At 35.5% G+C, this 24,590-nt stretch overlaps 1 protein-coding gene across 1 annotated transcript in view; it reads right to left on the bottom strand.

The window, feature by feature from the left end:
- The window catches only part of DGKB (diacylglycerol kinase beta), a 583,788-nt gene that overhangs the window by 506,367 nt on the left and 52,831 nt on the right, over positions 1 to 24,590 (bottom strand). The window lies entirely within an intron of this gene.

Here is a 24,590-nt window from a genome sequence, read left to right as displayed (position 1 = left end):
ATATTTAATTATTCATTAAATATCCATTAAAAGAATTGATTGCATCTAATTTTCAGGCTACTTGCTCTTTTCATTAGGTTACATTTCTGTTCATCTTTCTCTTAGTGGTTTCCCTTAGCCTATGCCCTATCATTTCCAGATGCCAAGGATTCATTCACTTTCCATATTTAATTTATTTTTCCTTATGTCTTCCATTTTTCTAATAAATACAGAGTACTTAGTATGTATGATACCAGATGATAAAAGGATATGGAGGCCTTGCCTTCAAGTTATATGTATTCCATTTGAATAAATCAGTAAGTGGGAATAATAATAATAATTACTAGCACTATATCCTTATAAGATGTATATTATAATTATCCACATTTTATAGATGAGAAAACTGAGGAACAGAGATGAAATAACTTGCTCAAAGTTGAATAATTTGGTAGAGTTGAAACTCAAACCTAAGTAGTTTGATTCAAAGCCCATGTTCTTAACCACAATACAGTGTATCTTGAGTTGTCAACATACATGAACTAAACACACTAAGTTAAGCCATAAAAGTAAATGAAGAGTCAAATTAATGGTATAACCAATAAAAGTAATAAATTCTGAAAAATTGGAGATAAATTGAAATATTCACCCTCACCCTATATAACGCTTTGGGATCTTGCAGGTAAGAGATACTCATGAAGAAAAAGAGGTAGCGAAAAAAAGATAGAAGTTACCAAAAGTTTTTTGTATTTTTACTCTTTCAATATATTGTCTCATGTCAGCTCATTGTAGAAATTATGTAGTAATATTAAATTATCAATTATCTAATGATTCCCTATGCTTTAAGTCATGCTTGACCATATAAACAATAGAGGCTCTGGATCAACAAGAAACCTTTTAAACCCAATTTAAATTAATTTTTTAAAACACCATATGGTAAATCCTACTCTTTACTATAATAATTTATAGGCAATCTTATTTTATGTCACATAGGGGAACAGGATTTTGTTACCCTAAGATATGTTTTTGGCATGAGGATTACATCTGAAAAACAGAAAACTCAGAAAGAGCTTTTTATACTCCTCTTAATTGCCTAAAAGAATTTACATAAAGAGCCTGGTGCAGGAAAAAACACTATTACCAGAAATATCTACAAAGAATATGTGCTGGGTGTGGAAGGTGGAATTCAGCAGGGCGTGAAGACCAAAGTCCTATGTATGCTTGTCACTGAATTACATAGCAAATACTGGTTTACCAAACATTTTTTTTCCATTATCATGTGAATGGCCTTCCTCTCTGCCAGAGTTTCAGACTCCTAGCCCTCTTCCTTGTTTCAAAAGGACATATAAGCCCCACCCAGCTGCCTGACTGCCTGTGGGCTTCCATATTCTTATTGAGCCCCTGCATTATGAAGTTAAATTTGGTTTATTTCTTGTCAATCTGTTTTATGTTAATTTGATTAGATCAGACAGAAGAACCTAGAATGGTAAAGAAAAAAATGTCCTCCTTGACACTTTTTATTGCTTTTCCAATTGCTTATTACACACTTCATTTCAATATAAAGTGAACTATTCCTATAACCTAGTATAGTAAGTAATGAAATCCTTATACACACACACACACACACACATACACACACACACACACACACACACACACACACAAACACATACACCCCTTTGGCAATGGTGTTCTGCAGTGTCTGATATTATAACACATTCAAAGATTCCCTTGGGTTGGGTATTTTAGAGCATTTCAAAATGTTTTAAACTCTACATGTAGTCAAAAAATTTGTGTTTTTCTTTTATGGCTTTTAATTAATTAAAATCTTATATTAAATAAGCTTGCTGAAGTTTCAAATTATTTCAATTCAACAAAGATAAGCATCCTCCCCCCAATAAAATGTTCTTAATAAACTTACTGTTGATCATTGGATGAACAGCTGGAAATGGGTTGTGTGTAAAATGTTATGGAGGGTAGTTTTTCTTCCTTGATATGACTTTTCTATTGAATTTAATTCAAGAGACATTAACCAAGTTAATAAAAAATTATCATAGATTTATCTGAGAGCTAGAATTTGGAAAAGTCTGGCACAAAGTTTGGTTCAAGTTGAATCAAGCTAGAACTGAGGTACTACTGTACCTCAACCAATCAGCTGGATGCCTTTTGGACCCAACTTCCATAATTATAATCTCAGACCAATCTTTTTAGAAACATCTCAACATTTACTGTAAATATGCTAAGCTGTCTATCCTCTCTGTGAACCTGTTCAACAAGATTCCAGCAAGGTCTATGTCTCTGCTCTATAGTTACTTATTAGATTTACAAACAAACAAACAAACAAAAAAGTGTATTCACATCTAATTCAATAACATACCAATGACTAGGAAGAATGTAATATTGAAGTTAGAAAAGTTTATTTTTTGTATCAAAGCCTCTTTGAACACCCTATCATGACACTTCCTCTAACAGACTAGAGCCACTTTCCCTAATCACCTTAAATTTCAATGATTTATTGGATCCATATTTACTGAGTGCCCATTGTTCAGTCTTAACTTTTCTTCCAAAGTTATGAAATGGTAATATCATAAATTCAAAATGCAATATCCTAAAAAAGGGACAGAATTGTGTTTTATTTCTTATTACGATGGAGAAGGGAATCGAGAATTCAGCTGTGAGCCTCTTAAATGTGAAATGTTATGGAGACATCCTGCTGAAGATGTCAGCTAGACAGCTGCATATTCAGAGCTGAAGCTGAGAGGAGGGGATTGGGTTGGAAACATACATTTGAAAGTCATTGTCAGCTCCTTGGCATTTAAAGCATTGGAACAGAGCATCACAAAAGAAGTACAAGTTGAGTTTTAGAAGGGAACATAATGCAAGAAACTCAACACTTAGAGGACAGGTTTAGAAGGAGCTACAAAGGAGGTTGAGACAAATAGTCCTGCGACTGGCTAAAAGAGTAGAAATTGTGAATCTGCAAGCAAGGGGCATTAGTGTTTCAGGAATAAATGGTGTGTTATTCAATTCAATTAATGTAAAGTGTTCAGGTAAAATAAACAATATTGACCATGAAAACCTTAACTTTAATGGTTTCCCATATTGTCAAGAGCAGAAGCCAGGCAGATAAATGGAAAAATAAGTAGAGAGATGTTTAGCCACACTCGTAGGAAATGAGAAATTCTAGAGTAGATCTGTAGATTGAGAGAAAAATAGAATTGTACGTAAGGAAAAATTATTTCCCCCCTAGTTTTCTAGGGATTTTTGGTTAAGAATCCCTGTAATAAAAGACAGATTATCACAGAATAACAAACAGAAATTTAACAGTATGTACATAATGGGGCAAAAATGGATTTACAATTTTTCATATGGAACATAATATAATACTTAACAAATAATAATACAAGAATATTTGCACCACCTTGTATACTTCCTGTATACATAGGAGTTGCTCAGGAAAGCTGAGTAACTGAAAAATGACCAAGCCACCATCTTAAATACCATTTGCAGATGAAGACAAAGGACAGATATTGGGGGAGGGGGGAGCCTAGTTCTGAGATGTTACCAGAAAACACACAGTAAGCAAGGACATGATTATTATATGCATTTATTTATTAGGTGCCTTTCCCACTGCTAAGAGTTTCTAGAGGTTTGGTCATCCTCCACCTTCTGGTACAGAGAGGGAGACACACTAATAAATGGAGATTTTCCTTTAAAATGTAAATGATCCCTACAAAAAGGTAACCTTTAGTCTGTTTTTATAGCTTCTTCCATGTCTGCATTTAAAAAAAAAAAAAATAATAACCAGCTCAAGGTAATCCTCACATCAAAAGGCCTATTTTGCAGTGGCAAATTCTGCTCCCCTTCTGAGTAAAGAAGAATTAAGTAGGCAAATGACTACATAATGGGGACAGTCCTTGAGATCAATGAACAAGGGAGTGAGTGGCTTATATATCTAAGGGTCCTTATGACTTTAATTTAGCTTTGAATCCTAGCTCTAGATATTATATTTATTTTTCTCTCTACGTTCCTCACAGGACTAGGCTCTCCCCTGGATAATCAGCGACCTCAAGGCAGTGGAAGACATAAACCCAGACCAGACTAATGGGGGCAAGACCTCTAAGCTAAATATAATATCTTCACCTAACTTATATTTCAGCTCCTGAGCCCTAAGGTGAAACCAGACAGAGGGACTCCAAAGCAAACTTCGGAGCTGTCCCCAAGACTTGAAGAAATGATTTATGACCCTTACCATACCTCCAACCAATCAGCTTCCTTCACAGCCCCAAACCTCTGACCTACAGTGGCTTGTGATTTTGTCCTATAGGATCTGTAACCTACATGCCACCAGAAAGTCAGGTCTTTAGAACATTAGCTCCCTACACTCCAGAATGGCCAATTCAATATTAAACTATTTTCTTTTCTAAACTGCAAACTCCTGTTGAATTACTTCCTTTAGCCAGTGCGCACAGGCAGATGGACTCAAGTACTAGAGTCTGGTATCACTTACGAAAGGATAAGTATGAACTACCACAAGAACAGATAAAAGTGTTAGATCCTTCCACAACTGTTTCAACAAGCACAAAACCACAAAATAAAGACTTGAAGTTTTTATATGAAGCTCTATTTCTAGGAGCATTTTTTTAAATCTCAGAAGTCAGGGATTTTGTCAACTGTAATATTTTCCTCTGCAATATATTAAGTGTAGTTAGATAATGTAACCCATTTTTCAGCTGAATTCACCAACAATTTCAGTAAGTGTATATATTTGTGCAGATTCCCTGTAAATATGTACTAAATTAGTTTTTCTCCTGTTAATCTGTCTTACGTTATTTTAATTATTTGACCAGCCAACAAAACTAAGTGAGGAAAGGGGGGAAACTTTTCTCTTCTCCACAATAAAGAAAGAAAGTAAAGGGGTTGAAAGAGGAAAATAGGAGAAACATAGAATAAAGAAAAATACAGATTAAGTAATAGAGAAAGAGGAAGATGAATCAAACTTTTTTATTTTGGAGAAGGACATTAGTAGCAAAATATCTTTATTACATTAATTTATTTGTAGTTATTATTTTTAAAATTACTAAATTGACCCAGTCCTTGTTATTTAAGATCATATTACAAATTTATATAAAACATCATTTAGGGGACTATTGTTACTGATTATAAAATTATCTCATTTCAGAGTTTTTGATTATTGTTTTAAATGGCCCATCCCATACTGATGAGTCCAACAGCTTGTTTATGGATGTATAAATTGGACACAAACTAAGAAAATCATACATCACGTAAGCAGAAATATTATAGAGTTTTTGTGTAGCTATTGTTCTATACGTGTTCTGAATTGTGTGACATGCATGGTACCCTATGGGTTGAACTGAGGAGCTTTCTTCTGGACCAAGCTTGTCCTTCAGATGGACTAAGCTGTGCAGCCAGCTACTGGCTGGCCATTCAAGGCCATCACTCTTATAAAATACATTTGAGAAGTTCATAACTTAAATAATCTGGGCAATTTCCCCTTCTCTTAAAATTAACTCTATTCAGAACAGAAGCACAACTGAACTGCTATCTATTGAAAACAAAACCTAGCTGAACACTTAGCCTCTACATACTCTACATATTATCAATGAAGGATATAGTGTGTGGTGAAGGACTGAATGATACAAATACAGATTTATTTAGGTTTTCTGAATAACTGATTTCATTTTTGCCAATTGCATTAACTCTCCAATTGCAAAGCTCCCCTTTGCCCACTTACTGGATTATACTTTAAGCGTTTCTTGCTATTGCTGCTGCCTGAGGCAGCTTACTTTATTTTCGCTACGCTGCTCATGGGCTTGCCCAGCACAGCAGTGCGAGACTTGCAGTAAGAATGAGACAAGCCTTTAAATGCTACTCAGACAGGTTGGCTGACCTCATCATGCTTTTTCCTACTAAAGCTTTGAAATGGATTCTGCCTGGGAGACATGTATCTCTTCATCAGTCAGAGGTTCTGCCCATAACTGTTTATTTCAGTATGAGTCCCTCACTTCTTTCAGAGTGACTCCACACTCCCTGCCCATCAGAACTATCTCAAGGCTGTTTTAAAGGATATACTAAAAACAGTTGAAAAATTACCCATTTCTCAGACCAGCAGCTTCTAAAAATTAATATACTCTATATTTTGTCTTCTTAGTTAGAGCAAATATTTTCATTTTTTATGAATAATTTGAATTTATAGCAGAATGGAGTTTCCTGGTCCTTTTATTCATGCTCATCTTTTTTAGCTTAATTCTTGTTAAGGAGCAATTTTGCTTGTTTGTGCTTTGTTTTTAAGCTAATGCTCACCCAAGGGATAAGATATAAAGAATTAGTATAGCAGTGATTAACTGAATGGATTCTAGACACATTTTACATGATTTGATACATGACTCTCTAATTTAATATCTGTATGACTTTAGGCAAGTTTTTAACTTTTCTGAGCTTAAATTTCCTTATCTGTAAAATGGCAACAATAATAAAATTAGCTAGAGTCATAAGGGCGTGATGGAGATATAATAGGTCAGCATAGCTACCTAGAAAAACGCGACCTACAATAAACTCATAAGGTCTTTATAAGTGTTCAATACTGTATTTGCCATCCCACATATGCTCTGGGTGATAATAAATATCAGCACACAAACATTTAGCTTGCCTTAAAAGTATATTACTTTGAATACTCAAAAATAGACCCAGGGTCTGCAATGAGCCATCTTTTGCCCTCATGGGATGAAGTCATTAATAATAGCTGAACCTGACTACCCAGGACATCAAAATAATGGTCTCACCAGCTGTGACCTTGCTGCACTCAAGCAGGATACAGCCAAGACCTGCAAAGAGCTACAGAAAGAAAATGGAAAGGACACAAGAGAAGACAGGGCAGAGGAAAAATGAGCAAATGTCTTGCCCCATTCTTTGTACCCTAGGGATGTCTTTGATCAGGTACTCATAGTATTTTATTCTTTGTGAAACACGGACTGTACATAATCACCCTGTAAAACACTGTACGGAATAATAGCATGAGGAGAATTAGAGAGGCATTTACCCAGGATTTTGACCTGTGGAGTAGCCACATTTAAATCCAACAATACCATAGAAAGTTCCAGAAGCTCACACTGGCCTTTAAATTGGCAGCAGAGAGGTGTAGACCATTTTGATAATCAATGACAAGGAGACATCTTAGACTCTGCAGTAGACCTGTTGAAGGAACGTAAGCTTTGAAAAGGCTGTTTCTATTCCAAAGCTATTTCTGAAGGGCTGAGTTGTATTATGTGTGATTATCAAGATGACGCCTCAAAGAAATTTCCCACAGAAAATACTGGGTAAAGGAACGTGTCATATGATGACTTACTCCTATTTATTATACAATGTTTATAAAGTAAGTTGGAAGTCCTTTATGGAGAAAAAAAGTGCCATGAAATATATTGTGTAAATTCTAAGGAAGGATAATTTGAACTATATATTGAAGAATTCATAGCTATACCACAACAAGAAGACTCTGAAATATAACTGAAGTATGAGATTAGAATGTCATCTTCCCAGTGGTTTATAGAGGAGCATCTGGAGACACCTGGATAAAATGGCAGTATCTCTGTGTGTTGAGTTCTATGCTATTAGTTGTTTAAAAAGCAAATCTCTATTGGGTTAGGAAATGCCAAGACAGAGATGCTAAAATCTTGACCACTTGGACAAGAGAAGTTAAAATATGTGCACTATTGTGATACATTAGAAAGTTTTGAGAAAGGACTCTACAGAGGAAAGCTTAGGAAAAGAAAGTCAGTTGAGAATCTAACAAGATTTGCTAGGAGCAATATATGGCCCAGTGCCAAGCTCTGCCAGCCACCAGTCTCCCCAAGTGATTGGTGTATCCTTATGGTTTTCATTAATTCAAGGGGGATCAGTCAGAAGTCACAGGAATGAGGAAAAATTAGAAACAGTTGAAGAGGCAAGGATCATATATGAACTGAGAAGATATGTCTGATTGAAAGCTGAGATGTTGGTAGACACTTTACATAGTCAAAATGAGAACTTCAATCCTCACCTTTAAGAGTAGACGTGGTGTCAAGGGCAAGCTATGGAATAGCCAAAGTGTGTAGCACAAGCTGGTAAATTATGTTTCCAAAAGATTTTTCCTTAGAGTTGGGACAAAATGCCATTCAGTTAGATTTGGCTGAGCTACACAACAGAAGCCCATTGGAGCTCCTGTTTTACAATATCCTGAGAAGGGTATAAGCAGTCTAAAGTGTCTGAACAAACAGGAGGGAGAACTCTGGACACAGACTCGGGGGCCAGTTATTAGTAAGTTCGTCTTTGGGCATTACTGTCCACGTTTCCTTGAAAGACTATTAACAAAAGTCTCTGTGATCTGAAAGAGACCTGGTCCTGGCCTGGCTGCTATGAGGAACTCCCAAAGTTGCCACAAGAGAACGAGGTCAGAGAAATGGTACATATGGACCTAGCACTTGTCACTACACTAATGTTGTTAACTAGGCTTAATTGCAGTTTTTTCCAGGTATTAACCTATCTTTTACCTCTTCCAGGAAAAAAAAAAACAACTGGCATCTTATCTTGTTCCCCTATATGCTTTTTTGCCAGCCTGTATGATGAAATAAAACTTACAAGTATCTTGACCATATTCCCAAATGTCTTCACCTACGGGCTGTAGTGAAAAGAAGCTAAACACGAAGTATAAACTTCATTGATACTGGAAGCTTTCAGACACTTAAGGATCTGAAAGAGTGAATGAAAGAGAAACTACAGTGAAGGAGGAAGAGTTCTCTCATTTTATCTGGAATGTGGACTCAGCAATGCTGGAGCAACATGCAATCACAGGATGCATGGAATTTGGTCACTGATCATTTTAGGAACATCTATTTCTTTCAAATGACTTATTTCAAAAACTTTTAAGTTAACAGTATTGTTTTTTCATTTCTCACCTGTATGCTCTTTTAACCATACTGGGAGATAAGGTGGCAAAAGAAAAATTTGCACAGAACTCAATAATGATGATGGTAGCCAACAGGGGAAGAAGAAGAAAGAGTTCTGCAAGGTGACTTCACCACAAAGCAACCTTGGAAATGACAGAAAACATCGTTAAATGAAGGGTCCCATATAGTAGTGCCTCCTAAATGGCCTGTGGAGCAGTTATTATTGCTTCAGAAATGCGTCCGAGAGATTTTTAGAGCAATGCCTGATGTTTTTGACACCAAGGAAGAGAGAAAAAGACTGAAGAGCATTAGGGTTCATTATTTTCTGACTCAAAAGAGCCCAAGATGCTTAAATTTTTTCTTTTAATTTTATTCTGGCATCTGTGAAGTAAATCTAAGAGGTGAACGGAAAAAATGTACTTATCTAGAAGGATTTATTTAAAATAATTTGGGCTCATAAGTTTGAAAAAATTGTATGCACTGTTTTTTTTTCCCCCATCATAATTACCTAACCTGATATTGGTAATAGACTGTTTCAGTAGTCACATCAAACTATACTGATGCAATAATCAGAATGCATCTCCTGTTTCATAAATACCATGGGATGGTTTTCATGACATATTGTCTCCTTGAATACCTTTTAACCAAGAGCTTTTAAGAGCCAATTTCTAAAGAAAAACTTTCATATGATAGAAATTTTTAAAAAATACAATGATTAATCTGTGATATACATAGAGAAATTATAAACCAGAACTATTTGGCAGAATTTTGTAAACATCTGGGAGACTTTCCTGTCCAAGTCAAACCATTTTACTCTTTTCTTGATTTTTTTTTCCACACAAGAGCTTTGGTTTCCCACTGACTTCAGTAGTGGGGTAGATTTCAAGGGACAATGGGTGATCCTAACCTAGTAAGAAACTAAGCTGAAAAAGGCCTAGAAGTCATTTATCACTTGGCAGCTGTAGCAGTTCAAAGAGTAACGCACTCTACTCCAAAGATATTTATGACACTGGGCAGAAAGACAACAGCATCCTCAACATGCAAAAGTTGGGGCTTTGCCTGCATTAAGGCTATTTGTTCTCTTCTCCCAAATTCTTCCTTTCTGTGTTTATTTTATAATAAAACACTGAAAAATAAGTTCATGGTGACTTATTTGAAAGAGGTGTCTGTGTTTTAAGAGACTTATTTCCTTAAATACAATTTAAAAATTAAGCTTACTTTTTATGGGTAGTCTCAAAAATATCAGCAACTAAATGAATTCCCTTTACTCTTCACTGCATGAATAAAACTAAAATAAGTGAGTCTTCTTATATCTTGAAAAATGTAGAACACAAATAGGATGACTTGAACACCCAGTGTTAGATCAAAGGGAAAGAAAACGGGTGAAAGACCAGGACTAAAGACTTCTGGGCACAAATCTGAGGCTACCTTTATTTGGACTAAAGAGCATCCTGCTGAGGACTACTGATTAAGGTGATAGTAACTATTTTAGCCTTTTTGTTTATTGGGAGACAGTTCTCAATGTTTCATGTTTCTATAGGTTTTACAAGCAGAAATACAGACTATGTTTACTCCAGGCTATCATTTCAAGGATGCTTTCACAGTGAAAAAAAATTGGGATACAGAGATTGCAAGCCCTTCTGGAGCAAAATGTACATTTGTTCACTATCTGTTATAAAAGATTCAGGTTCCCCAAACTTGGGGTTCCTCTCCAGTAGCTAAATTTACTGCTTTAAGAGGTATCCTGGCTCTTTTCATGTTTCCCTGTGGGAACCGAAGTGGGGTAGCCAATAAAAACATGAGGTACTTGCTGTGTACTATGACTAGTGATGTTCTTTTTCCCTGACCTAGACGTCTCATGACTTCCAAAATCATGACTCTGTAACAAGCTCACTTATTATATGACGAGAAGGATAAAATCTACTGCAGCTGTGACAATGTCCCTCTTTATAAAATACACTTTTGGATGTGAGAAAATAATTTTTGCACCTGAAGATGCCTTGGGACTGTTTTGAAAGAAGCTATAGGTTTTAAAGATAAACTGTCATTTAAGAGATTAAAGAAGAAAATTGGGCCTCAAGAGCAGGTTATTTCTCACATAGCCTCATAGAAGTAAATTGAAAAATTCAATAAATAAGAAAACAGTAAATGTGTATTTAGGAAAAGCAGAGATAGTGAATTGCAATAGAAGGATCACTGAACATTCTATGGATAATAACAAAGAAAGCAATAATTAGCTTAAGTATGGTGGTAGGCAGTTTGCAAAGCATTTCCACACATATCATTTGGAGTCCTACAACAATCTTGTGAGATAGGTTTTATTATTTTCTTAATTACACAGCTGAGAAAATTAAAGTTTAGAAGGTTATGTAACTTGATAAAGGATAAAACTAATACACTTAGAAGACAAACATTAGAGGTGAACTTAAGACAACTGAACAAAAACAAACAAAAAAATCAAAATTTGGCCATAAGCTCAGAATATTTTCTTGCAAATTTTTTTCCTGTTGCTCCCTAATAAACATGTCTTGTTCTCTTTTGTGAAAGAACAAAGTCCCTCTTTTTACGCTGTTCACTTTATATTTTTAGTCATGAGAAAGGACACCCTGCCATTTGTAATAATCTGGATAGACCTTGAATATCTTAGGCTAAATAAGTCAGTCAGAAAAGAAAAAGACAAATATTGTAAGATCTCACCTATATTTAGAATGTAAAATTAAAAACTTGCAGACACAGAGGACAGACTGGTGATTGCCCAAGGCTCAAGGTAGAGGTAGAGGAGAAGGGGAGTGAAATTGGGTAAAGATGGTCAAAAGGTACAAAATTCCAGTTCTAAGATAAATAAGTCCTGGGAATGTACTGTGCAGTAGTGTGACTATAGTTAACAATACTATACTATATATTTGAAAGTTCCTAATAGAATATATCATAAAAGTTCTCACCACACACACACAAATTATAACTGTGGTAATGAATGTTAACTAAATTTATTGTGCTAATCATTTCACAAAACATCAAATTATTATTTTGGATTCCTAAAACTAATACAATATTATGTCAATTATACCTCAATATAAAAAAAAGTCTTACATATATTATATTCAGAGAATGTATTTCATTTCATTGCTTTATCATTTACCACTTTATTTGTCCTTCTCTATAGACTAAGACCATTGATTAAAAGCATCACGATATTAATTTCCAAATTACCAAGAGCCTAAGAGTAAAAGGTACTCAATATTGTGCATGTAGTAGTGACCAATGGGTAAAATCACATTGCCCTAGTCTGCATACTTGTGTGTGTGTGTGTGTGTGTGTGTGTGTGTGTGTAACAGTTCCAGCTATAATGGGGGCTGAGGAGCACTACGGAGTCATCAACTGAATAATAACCTTTGACCTATAAATGAGGACATTATTTATCTGTATGAATACAATGATAACTTGGTATAATTTGTTGTACTAATATTAGTGATAAAACAAGAGTTTTTATTTATAAATAGGGAGTATTTTCCTAATTTTATAGATGAAGAAACAGAAGCTTAAAGAAACTGCGATGACTTGCTTAATGTTCCAAGGTAAATGACAGGTCATATTTTACTTGTGTGATCCTGGCCACATTAGCAGTTTTCACCAAATATTTCACTTCTCTCCTGACACTGAGCTGACAGAAGGAATGCAATCCTCTGCTCCATTGAAGTTAGATGTGGTCATGTGGATCGCCAGGGCCAAAAAAAAAAAAGTAAGCACATCACTCATTACCAGGGAGAAGCCTTAAGAGCAGCACCCAATTTGAAAGCTCTCCATTTCTCGCTGCTACAGCATCTGCCAATTTTTAAAGTTGATGACTGCTCCAGCTGTCTGGGACCTGATCAAGGATAATGCCAAATTGAACCATTTACTGACTCATATTTGGAAATATAATATGAGTAAGAAATGTCTATGTTGTCAAGCCACTGAGACTTTTGTGAATTTTTCAACCATAATCTAATTTTGCTTGCCTTGACCAAGTACTTCACAGAAATCCGAACTTCAATATTAAAGTTTGCTCAATCATAAATCTAAATAAATTGTTTTTTGGGGGGTAAGTTTACAAAGTTGAAAAAATAGATATTTAAAATCATTGAAAATTAGGTTTTTGGGGGATACTAAAATAGTGAAAATTTAGACATTTATGATTATTTTTTTCCTTACAATTTCAAGATTCAGTATTAAAAATTTTAAGACATATGGAACTAGAAAAGCCACCAATGGGATATTCAGTCTTAAGTGGTACAACAAATAGGAACCACAGCCAGAGATGAAGCAAAAGAGATTATGCAGCCAACATATATCCCAGAAATAAAATCTGGGTCAGAGCCAGGAACTGCTTAGTTCATCAGTGTGAATCAGAAAAAAAACAGGGTCGGAAATGAGAGACATGTATTACCTAAAACAGAGCCACAAACTCCAAATTCAGACCAAGTGTCAGGGCAAAGTCAACTCACTTCACTACGTAGTATAATCAAAGGGGAAAAAAAGTCCTCATTTGATATTAAACTACCTCAGTCACCACCATCACGAGCCTCATCATAACAATGATATATTGATCCCTGGCCACTTTATCTGCATCTTCACATTTAATTAATATTGCACCCTAGGACATAGGTGAGGAAACTCAGGTGTACTTCACAGCACTAGAACTCACACCCAGTTTTATCTGACCAAATAATGTGTCCTCAGCCACTACGCCAAATGATCCTGTGCCATTTATTTATTTTCATCTTGTGCAAAGAGATTAATTATCAGTAAGTGGTTTGGCCTCCCAGAATAGAATCAACATAACACAAGGCAAGGGCCAAAAAGTAAAAGCTAATCCCTGCAAGACAAATTAAAAAGAGGGCTAGTAAATGATCTAAATATGCTTAAAAATAAATTGAAGATATCTCAAGTCTCTGTTCTTCCACTCTCCTTATCCCATCTGGTAGGAAAAAAGCACAAAACATCTCAAAGCCACGACGACTAGATTGTCATGCTAGAGGGTGGGATTTCTTGGAAAAGTTAAGGCTACTGAAAACGGAAAAGAAATTTTTCATATTTTTATTACAGTTGCTCCATGTTTCTTTCCCTTCCCATGTTTCTCATAAAGAAAGAGTGAGGGAAGTTCCAGGCACAGGAGGAAGGAGCGTGGGTAGAATGCAAGAATATGCCTCTACTTTAGGCAGAGCATTGCTGAGGTTAATACATAATCAAATCCAATCTACCAGAATGAGAAACCAGAAAGACATTTTGAGGCCAAAACCATAGTGAGCAGCTTTGCTCCTTTGCTTTGCCTTATTTGTGAAAACTCTTTGGGAGATGGCTGGTGGTGAGGGAGGGAGATGCAAGGACCTGATTCCTGAATTCCAGATTTCTCTATTTTGGATGCATGATGTATTGATCTTCATTAAGAAACATAAATGAGTTATTACTGTTTTTATCTTTGTTATGACTTATTTTGCCATGGCAACAGGCCACATAATCTGCCTGAAAGAGGTCATTTGCCTCCCTCCAAGGCTTATTGTGAGTAATAAATTAATTAAAACTTGTATATTGTTTGGAGTATGGTGCTAAAAGTCTTACATTTATCATGATGGTGATTATTATCTCATTAAATCCTACAACAATACCTTGCACTGGGATTGTACTCCTCGCAGTGAGAAAGCTGAGGCACAAGGCCATTTATGGAACATTCTCAAGGTCATATCACTAAAAAGTAGAAGGTGGACTGCTATACAATACTGTCAAACACTAGCTTGGTCACAAAGCCTGTGCTCTTTCCATTAAGCCAAGCTGCATGCTTCTCTCCAACAGAAAAATAAATAAATAAATTGTACAATAGGTTCAAAATTAGGCACATTGGCCCTTATTAAAAAGAACAGTTCATCATAATTTTGCAGCTCGCTACAATGCCAGCTGTTATAATCAGTATGAAATTTATGAACATTTGAAAGTGTTCCCTCCATAATAACACAGTATTTTTCTAAAACAGTTTACATGCTATACAACACACTTTATACATAGCAAATAAAAAGCTAATCTTAAGTGACAATATGTGGGCAGATAATGGATTGCTTCGAAAAACTGTGTAAGTCTTACATAGAAAACAGTGCTATCCATGACAAAATCTGGAGTTTCTTAACCCTTCGCTGTGCTGTAAAACCACAGCAGGAAACACTGACAAACTAGTAATGCGATAAGCTCAATTCTCTACATGGCAGGAGTGAGAGCTATCTTATCACTACAGTTTGATGACTTCATAGAAAGAGTGGAAATGAAAACTATACTGCTCTCCCACATATCAATGGGAATCTTTCCCACGGAGTGACTCAGCCTGAAAGCCTAAATGGAAGCATGGTCTCAGCATGCGGTCCACAGCCACAGCAGGCTTCCTGTTAGCCGTCTTCAGCATCTGTGGGGACAACACAGGACTGAGACTGCCAATACCACCAGCAGCTTCTACCTTGTGGAAAGAATCTAGTCTTGTAACAGATAATAAGACACCTACTCAATGTTCCAAAATGTGGCACTTTTATACCTGAATATCAACAACGCGTTCAAACAGCCAACATAACAAACTCACTCCCTCTCTAATAAAATAATGAACAGTTATATCATAAACAACTTGCCAATATCCTTATTAATTGGCATATATTGTCATTTAATGTAATACTTAAAACACTTGACTTATTTGTTGTTTTCCCTATTTCAGAAGTGCAAAAAATGGGACACAGAGATGTTAAGTAACTTTCCCAAAGTCAGAAATTTAAAATATGGTAGAAACAAAATTTGAACACAAGTAGTATGCTGTGCTAGCTGCCTAACCAGGAATGTTGTGCCAAAATCACTCTATTTAGCCCAATTAATCATGAGAACAGCCTAGACTTTGAGAAATCAATTATAGTTGAAGGATGTAATGCACTCTGTTTATTATATGTTAAATGAGTATGTTAAAACCCTACCTCCAAAGACAAGGTTCTTTGGGATTATAGAGGTCATGGGGGTGGGTGTCTATTGGATGATTGGATTAATGCCCTTTTAGAAGTTCCCAGAGAGATTGCTGCTCTTCTTTTGCTCCTTCCAGCATGTGAGGTTACAAAAAGAAGTTGACATTTCAACTCAAAAGAAGGCCCTTATCAATACCCAGCCCTGCTGGCACCCTGATCTCAGAATTCCAGCCTCCAGAAGTGTGAGAAATGCATTTTTGTCATTTAGAAAAGTCACCCAATCTATGGTACATTGTTATGGCAGCCCCCATGGGGAATATTGTGGCAATTGTAGACAAAATTCAAAATCAGATCACTTGAGAAAATGCCATTCTCTAGGTTAAAAGTGAATAATTTGGTTTGGTTTTGCTTTGATAGGGGTTTCATGAACTCATTTACCTTAACCTAGAGTTTCACAGCCCTACCCTGTCCCCCAAAAGCACATACAACACTTATTTGATGTAATATTAGTATGTTGCAAGCAAAATACTTAAATCAATAATATGCTTTTAACTTAGTTATCTGATACATATAAACAATTTCTATTACAAGATATAAAATAATCATCATCCAAAAACCATATCCAACATATGACTTTTATAACAGAGTATGGATGAATGTCACTTTGCCAGTACTGCACTGCAACATGAAAAATATGATCCTTAAACACTGCAGCAGATAAATAGATCACATGTGCTGAATAGCATGGAAAATACACTATTTTTTATCATTCTCAGGATAAGTGTGTTTCCAGGTAGTGATATTTTTAAAATGGAAATTTGTGACATGAGGTTACATGGTAATCATGATAGTTGTTGCTTCTTAACTACATAGGAAACTTCACAGAGCAGTGATGTTCAACCATTTTCATCTCATGGCACACAAACTAATTATTAAAATTATGCAGTACACCAAAAACTAGATTACGTTTTTGTCAGGCTTAGAAAAAAAAAAGATATAATCTTATTCATTCATACCAGACGGCGATTGCTGTGCTGGTTGTTGTCATTTTTAAAAAAGTTGACAGTTTAAGATCAGTGCCCCTGACTAAGTAATCAGGTATTGCATGTTTTAAAAATTATTGTGGCAAGATGGTTGAAAATTACTGTCACAGAGAATTAAGTCTTGCCCTTTTCACGTTGTCTTTGCTTTTATTTAAAAAATAGCAAGTCCAATGATCATGGGATTAGCACTATGTTTTTTCATTCATTGTTAATTAATTTATCTACTCATAAAATCCATTTTAATAATGTTCTCACACTTACCATGCACTTCTTACTACTAATTTATTGAATGCTCATTAACTTATTAGTATATTTTACTGATTATGCTGTTACAGTTATCCCAGTTTTTTCCCCTTTTTCCCACTCATCCAGTACCCTCCTTCCCTCCAGCAATATCCCCCTAAGTTCATGTCCATGGGTTCTTCATGTAAGCTCTTTGGATTCTCCATTTCCTTTACTATTCTTAACATCCCCCTGCCTATTTTGTGCTTACCAATTTTGTTTAATCTCTGTACCTTTTCCCCCAATCTCTCCCTTTCCCCTCCCCACTGATAAGCCTTCACGTGGTTCCCATATCTATGATTCTGCTCCTATTCTAGTTGTTTGCTTAGTTTTTTGTTTGTTTGTTTTTTAAATTCAGTTGTTGATAGTTGTGAATTTGTTGTCATGTAACAATTCATAGTTTTGATCTTCTTTTCCATAAAAAAGTCCCTTTAACATTTTATATAATAATAACGGCTTGGTGATGATGAAGTTCTTTAGCTTTACCTTGTCTGGGAAGCACTTTTTTGTCCCTTTCATTCCAAATGATAGCTTTGCTGGATAACATAATCTAGGTTGTAGGCCCTTGACTTTCAACACTTTGAATATTTCTTGCCAGATGGAGAATGAATAACATGCCATTAAATAATGAATGGGTTAACAATGACCTCAAAGAAGAAATCAAGAAATTTCTAGAAACTAATGGTAATGAACACACAGCAGCCCAAAACCTATGGGACACAGCAAAAGCAGTCCTAAGAGGGAAGTTCATAGCAATACAGGCATATCCGAAAAGGATAGAAGAATCTCAAATAAAAAATCTAGCCCTAAAGCTACAAGAACTAGAACAACAACAAACAAAGCCTAGGACAAGAAGAAGGAAGGAAATCATCAAGATCAGAGCAGAATTAAATGACATAGAGACCAAACAAACAATCCAAAAGCTCAATAAAACTAGGAGCTGGTTCTTCGAAAAAATAAACAAAACTGACAAACCTCTAGCCAGGCTCATCAAGAAAAAAAGAGAGAAGACCAAAATAAACAAAATCAGAAACTAAACAGGAGAAATCACAACTGATACCACAGAAATAAAAACAATTGTAAGAAATTACTACAAACAACTGTATGGCAAGAAATTTGACAACCTAGAAGAAATGGACAAATTTCTAGAAACATATAACCTTCCAAAACTGAATCAAGAAGAAGCAGAAAGCCTCAACAGACAAATAACAAAGAAGGAAATTGAAACAGTAATCAAAAATCTCCCTGCACACAAAAGCCCTGGACCAGATGGATTCACAGGAGAATTTTACAAAACATTTAGGGAAGAACTAACTCCTACCCTCCTCAAACTATTCCAAAAAAATCCAAAAATAGGGAAAAATCCCAAACCCTTTCTATGAAGCCAATATTACCCTAATCCCAAAACCAGGTCAAGACACAACAAAGAAAGAAAACTACAGGCCAATATCACTGATGAATATAGATGCTAAAATAATAAAATGTTGGCAAACAGGATCCAGCAATACATCAAAAAGATCATACACCACGATCAAGTGGGATTCACCCCAGGGATGCAAGGATGGTTTAGTATTCGCAAGTCAATAAATATAATACATCACCTAAACAAAATGAAAGACAAAAATCACATGATCATATCAATAGATGCAGAAAAAGCATTTGATAAAGTACAACACCCATTTATGATGAAAACACTCAGCAAAATGGGAATAGAGGGAGCATACTTTAATATAATTAAGGCTATATATGAGAAGCCTGAAGCCAACATCATACTCAATGGACAAAAACTGAAAGCATTCCCCCTGAAATCAGGAATTAGACAAGGCTGTCCACTCTCTTCACTCCTATTCAACATAGTGTTGGAAGTCCTAGACACAGCAATCAGACACGAAAAAGAAATAAAAGTCATCCAAATTGGGAAAGAAGAAATAAAACTATCATTATATGCAGATGACATGATAGTATACCTAGAAAATCCTACAAACTCCACTAAAAGATTACTCGATATAATAAGTGAATTTGGCAAAATCGCAGGGTACAAAATAAATATACAAAAATCTAAGGCATTTATGTACACCAACAATAAAATATCTGAGACAGAGACAAAAAAAAGAAAATACCATTTACTATAGCAACAAGAAAAATAAAGTACCTAGGAGTAAACTTAACCAAAGAGATAAAAGCCTTGTACTCTAAAAATTATGTAACATTGAAGAAAGAAATTAAGGAAGATACAAATAAATGGAAACAAATACCATGATCTTGGATGGGAAGAATCAACATCATCAAAATGGCCATACTACCCAAAGCAATTTACAGATTCAATGCAATCCCTATTAAAATACCAATGACATATTTCACAGACCTAGAACAAATACTCCAAAAATTCATATGGAACAAAAAAAGGCCCGAATAGCAAAAGCAATCTTGAGACAGAAGAACACAGCAGGAGGAATCATAACACCAGATATCAAACAATACTACAAAGCCACTGTAATCAAAACAGTCTGGTACTGGCATAAGAACAGACATATAGATCAGTTGGACAGAATAGAGGTCCAGAAATAAAACCAGGCCTCTATGGTCAACTAATATTTGATAAAGGAGGAAGAAACAAAATGGAGTGAGAAGAGCCTCTTTAACAAATGGTGTTGGGAGAACTGGATAGGGACTTGCAAAAAATGAAACTAGACCACCAATTTACACCACACACGAGAATAAACTCAAGATGGATCAAAGACTTAAATGTAAGCCATGACACCATAAAAGTCCTAGAGAAAAGCATAGGCAGAAAAATTTCAGGTATCTCACGTAACGATATCTTCATGGATACATCTCCTGAAGCAAGAGAAATAAAGGAAAAAATAAACAAATGGGATTACATCAAACTGAAGAGGTTCTGCTCAGAAAAGAAAACATCAGCAAGATGAAAAGGAAACCAACATATGGGAAAACATATTTGCCAATGAGATCACAGACAGGGGACTGATTTCCAAAATATATAAAGAGCTTATATGACTCAACATCAAGAAAACAAACAACCCAATTAAAAAATGGGCAAAGGACCTAAACAAACACTTCTCCAAAGAGGACATACAGAAGGTCCACAGACACATGAAAAAATGCTCAACATCATTAGCCATCAGGGAGATGCAAATTAAAACCACAATGAGATACCATTTTACACCAGTCAGAATGGCACCATCAACAAATCAACAAACAACAAGTGCTGGCGAGGATGTGGAGAAACGGTAACCCTAGTGCACTGTTGGTGGGAATGCAGACTGGTGCAGCCACTATGGAAAGCAGTACGGAATTACCTCAAAAAACTAAAAGTGAAACTGCCTTTTGAACCAGCGATTCCACAGCTATGATTATACTCGAAAAATCCTAAAACCCTAATTCAAAAGAACTTATGCACCCCTATGTTCATAGCAGCCCTGTTTACAATAGCCAAGTGCTGGAAACAACCTAAGTGCCCATCTGTAGATGAGTGGATCAAAAAACTGTGGTACATTTACACAATGGAATACTATGTAGCAGAAAGAAAGAAGGAACTCCTGCCATTTGCGACAACATGGATGGAACTAGAGAAAATTATGTTTAGTGAAATAAGCCAGGCAAAGAAAGAAAAATACTATATGATATCACCTAATAAAGGAAACTAAAGAACAACAGAAACAAACGAACTAAATAGGACAAAGAGCAGAATAGCAGTCAATAGGGGAGTGGGGGGAGGGAGAGAAGGGGGATAAGTAAGGGAAGGGTTTAGTCAAAGAACATGTATAAATTACTCATGGACATGGACAACTGAGATGGATATGATTGTGGAAAAAGAGGTGGGCTGGGTGGGGGAGAGAAATGGGGAAAAAATGGGACAACTGCAATTGAAAAACCAAAAAAAAAAGAAAAAAAAAAATACTTCTTGCCAGTCCCTTCTTGCCTGCAAAGTTTCTTTTGAGAAATCAGCTGATAGTGTTATGGGAAGTCCTTCATAGGTAACTATCTTTTTTTCTCTTGCTGCTTTTAAAATTCTCTCTTTATCTTTAACCTTTAGCGTTTTAATTATGATGTGTCTTGGCGGAGTCCTCTTTGAGTCAAACTTATTTGGGACTCTGTGCTTCCTGTACTTGTATGTGTAATTCCTTCATCAAATCAGGGAAACTTTCTCTCATTATTTTTTCAAGAAAGTTTTCAATTTCTTGCTCTTCTTCTTTGCCTTCTAGCATCCCTGTGATTTGGACGTAGGCACATTTGGAGATGTCCCAGAGTCTTCTTATTCTCTCCTTGTTTTTTTGGAATTCTTATTTCTTCATTCTGTACTGGTTAACTGTTTATTTCTTCCTCATGTTCCAACTCATTAATTTGAATTCTGGCTTTGACTCCCTGTTTTGGCACACCTTTTATGTTGTAAGGAGCAGATCCTTAGGTATTTGTTAGTATGAGGCAAACTGTTTCACCAATTTGTGTTGCTGTATGTGGTGGAGGGGTCAGAGAGGGAACAATGTCATACAGTTTGATTTTCTGGTAGTTCTGGTTGTTTTTATTTTGAGATTGGTTGGGATCCTTCTTATGGTTATGCAAGGATACAAAGTAGATCTGCCTAAACCTCCATCTTGGCCAGCTATTCTAGAAGTGAATGCTCATTAATCTTTCCTTCAATGTTACAACTTTTATTTTTATGACAATTTTTATTACTTATCTTAGGCATTTACACAACTGATTACTAAATCAAGCTTTCTTATGACATAATTAAATTTCCCCCTTATTCAATAAAAGTAGCAGCCTGTGACACATTTAAGACTGAGTGTTAAATTCTGCATTACCAATTCAAATGGGATTTTAAATATTTGATTAACAGCCATTATAAATGATATTTTAGCTATTATGGCAATAATATATCTGTTTTATATTAATGTTTTCTATAAGGTCTTTTTCCTATCAGCACCCAAACACTGGAAAATATATTTTAATAAGCAAGCCAAGTTCAACAAACCTAAATCAAATTCATTGTTTTCCTTACTTGGGGGATTATGTCACCAAAATCCCCCAACCATCTTTATCTCTCAATTCTCATATTTTATTATTTATCAAGCTCTTCTCTGTTACTTTTAATCTGAACCTCCACTTTTCTGATCTTCTTTCATCATCCATCCATGTTACTTTGTTTATTTCAATGGCCCACTGGCCTGACTCCAGTCTCTTTCCATTACCACATACCATTGTCATCATTGTCCAATTAAACTTTCTGAAGCATAGAATTGCTTATGTAACCCTAGCCCTAAAACCTTGCAATTACTCCCTACTGCCTAACTCAGGTTTAGCTTAGTGTATATTGATTCCATGCCATTTCTACCATCTTAAGTGCACTTACTTTCTTAAGCTGTAGTGTGGCTCATCTCTCTTCCTCAAAAATATGCTGAATATCTTTTAACATCTATATCATTTTCTTCTTCATTTACCTTAAAATTTTATTTCAGGATTTAGCTCAAATCTTACTTCTTCCATGAAGACTTCCCTTTCTCTATCTTGAATTGAATATTTAAGGCCTACAGAACCCCCAAATTTGTTTGTGGCACTTACAATGTTCTGCCTAGAAATAAGAGTCCGTTAGTTTTAGCCTTCATTAAACTATAAATTCCTTGAAGGCAGGGTCCATATACATTCATATTTGTATTTCCTGTAACATCAAGCAGAATACTGTCCTTAAAGGAGATACGCCGAAATATTTACTTGACTTTTGGATAGAAAGCAAAACGCATATAGAAATTGGAAACCATAGGTCAATCATTTTTAGACAGTTCAGAAATTATTGAGTATAAGGATGTTGACAAGAATAGAGTCATCATGGGTTAAATTTTCTTTATGTGATAAATGAATGAATTATGCTGTCAGTTGCTCAAATCAGTTTTTCAGTATGAGGACCACATTTTGATATCAAAATTTTATGACACCCACCCTGACCGGTGTGGCTCAGTTGGTTGATAAAAGTAGCAGCCTGTGAAGGGTCTATATGGTTGTGGGCTTGGTGCCCCATCTGGGCACATGCGAGAGACAACAGATCGATGACTCTCTCTCACATTGATGTTTCTCTCCCTCTCTTTCTCCCTCCCTTCCCTTCTCTCTAAAAATATATTAAAAAAATATTTTTTAAAAATTACACCCACCGCTTCCATATGATGGTTGTATTTTGATTATTATTGACTAAAAAATGCACATGTTCTTATGGATTTGTGACCTCCTGGCAAATTCTCAGCTTCATTCTTAGAACCTTTACCCAGAGTACTGCAGCCTTCAAATTAGGAAACCTCTAGAAAACCTGAGGTTGGACTTTTCAGATAACACACATTGTTTATTAATCTTCCTGACTTATAATATATAGTTTGTAAATATGTTACTATTCACTATTATCATCACATTTATTTCTTATTATTCCAAATCCCTCTTCTGTGTTTAACCATTTTCTCTGCCTTTCCTTCACATTAGCCATGTTATTCCTCACAATTATCTCCTACATGCCGTAACTCCTCTCTGCCTTACAAGCACCAGCTACTTCAGTTTTTGCCTTTTTCACTATTATGAGCTATTGGCTCTTTTTCTCTTTCCATTTCTTGCATTTTATTCTCCATGTTATTCCCTTCACTTGCACTACTTTTATTACATTCTCTATGGATTATTTTTTCTCTATTTATCATCTTCCAAACTTCCTATTTATTAGTTGCTTCCTTTTCTTCTCTTCAATGCCTTGACCCAGTTGCTATATATATCTGAAACTCATTTCATGAAACAGACATATTCCTGAAAGTCTGTGATAAAAACAAACTTCTTATAAACAAAATCTTATTGTGTAACTATAAAGAAACTTAATATTTAAGAATACCTTACTATAAAGCAAATTATCATGGTCTATCTTTGCTATAAACATTTACACTAAACAGGTTGTCCTAAGGTCCTGGCAGCTATTTTTTCAAAACCTCTAAAGCCAACTCCACAATGTATCTATTACTCAAAACTCCCAGTCTGTTTTGAAATATTAGGCTTAGAAATATGAAAAAAAATCTCCCATTTCCCCTTCCTCACAATCTCTACAAATCAAGTTCTATTGTCTCAAGTATAACACCATTTATTTTTCTCATTTTACTTCCTTATTACTGTTTTTCTTCTTCCTGGTTCCAGTCTTGCCAGTCTCCATTCTCCCAGACTGTTCTAAGCTTTGCTTCACTTCTATTACAGGTAAAGTGTTTCCAAGTTTAGTTTTGCATCTGGCATCCTAGTTTCTTTTCTTCTAGAGTTGACATATGATTTAAATTTCCCTTTTCCTTTTTCTCTTGTCAAAAGGTAGTCTGCAGTCAACCTACTTGCAAACAGAAAAGGCATACATACCT

This window comes from Furipterus horrens, unplaced genomic scaffold (assembly GCF_987537825.1).
Source record: "Furipterus horrens unplaced genomic scaffold, mFurHor1.1.pri manual_scaffold_9, whole genome shotgun sequence".
NCBI lineage: Eukaryota > Metazoa > Chordata > Mammalia > Chiroptera > Furipteridae > Furipterus > Furipterus horrens.
The sequence above is the reverse complement of the archived record's forward strand: the minus strand, read 5'-3'. Positions and strand labels throughout refer to the sequence as shown.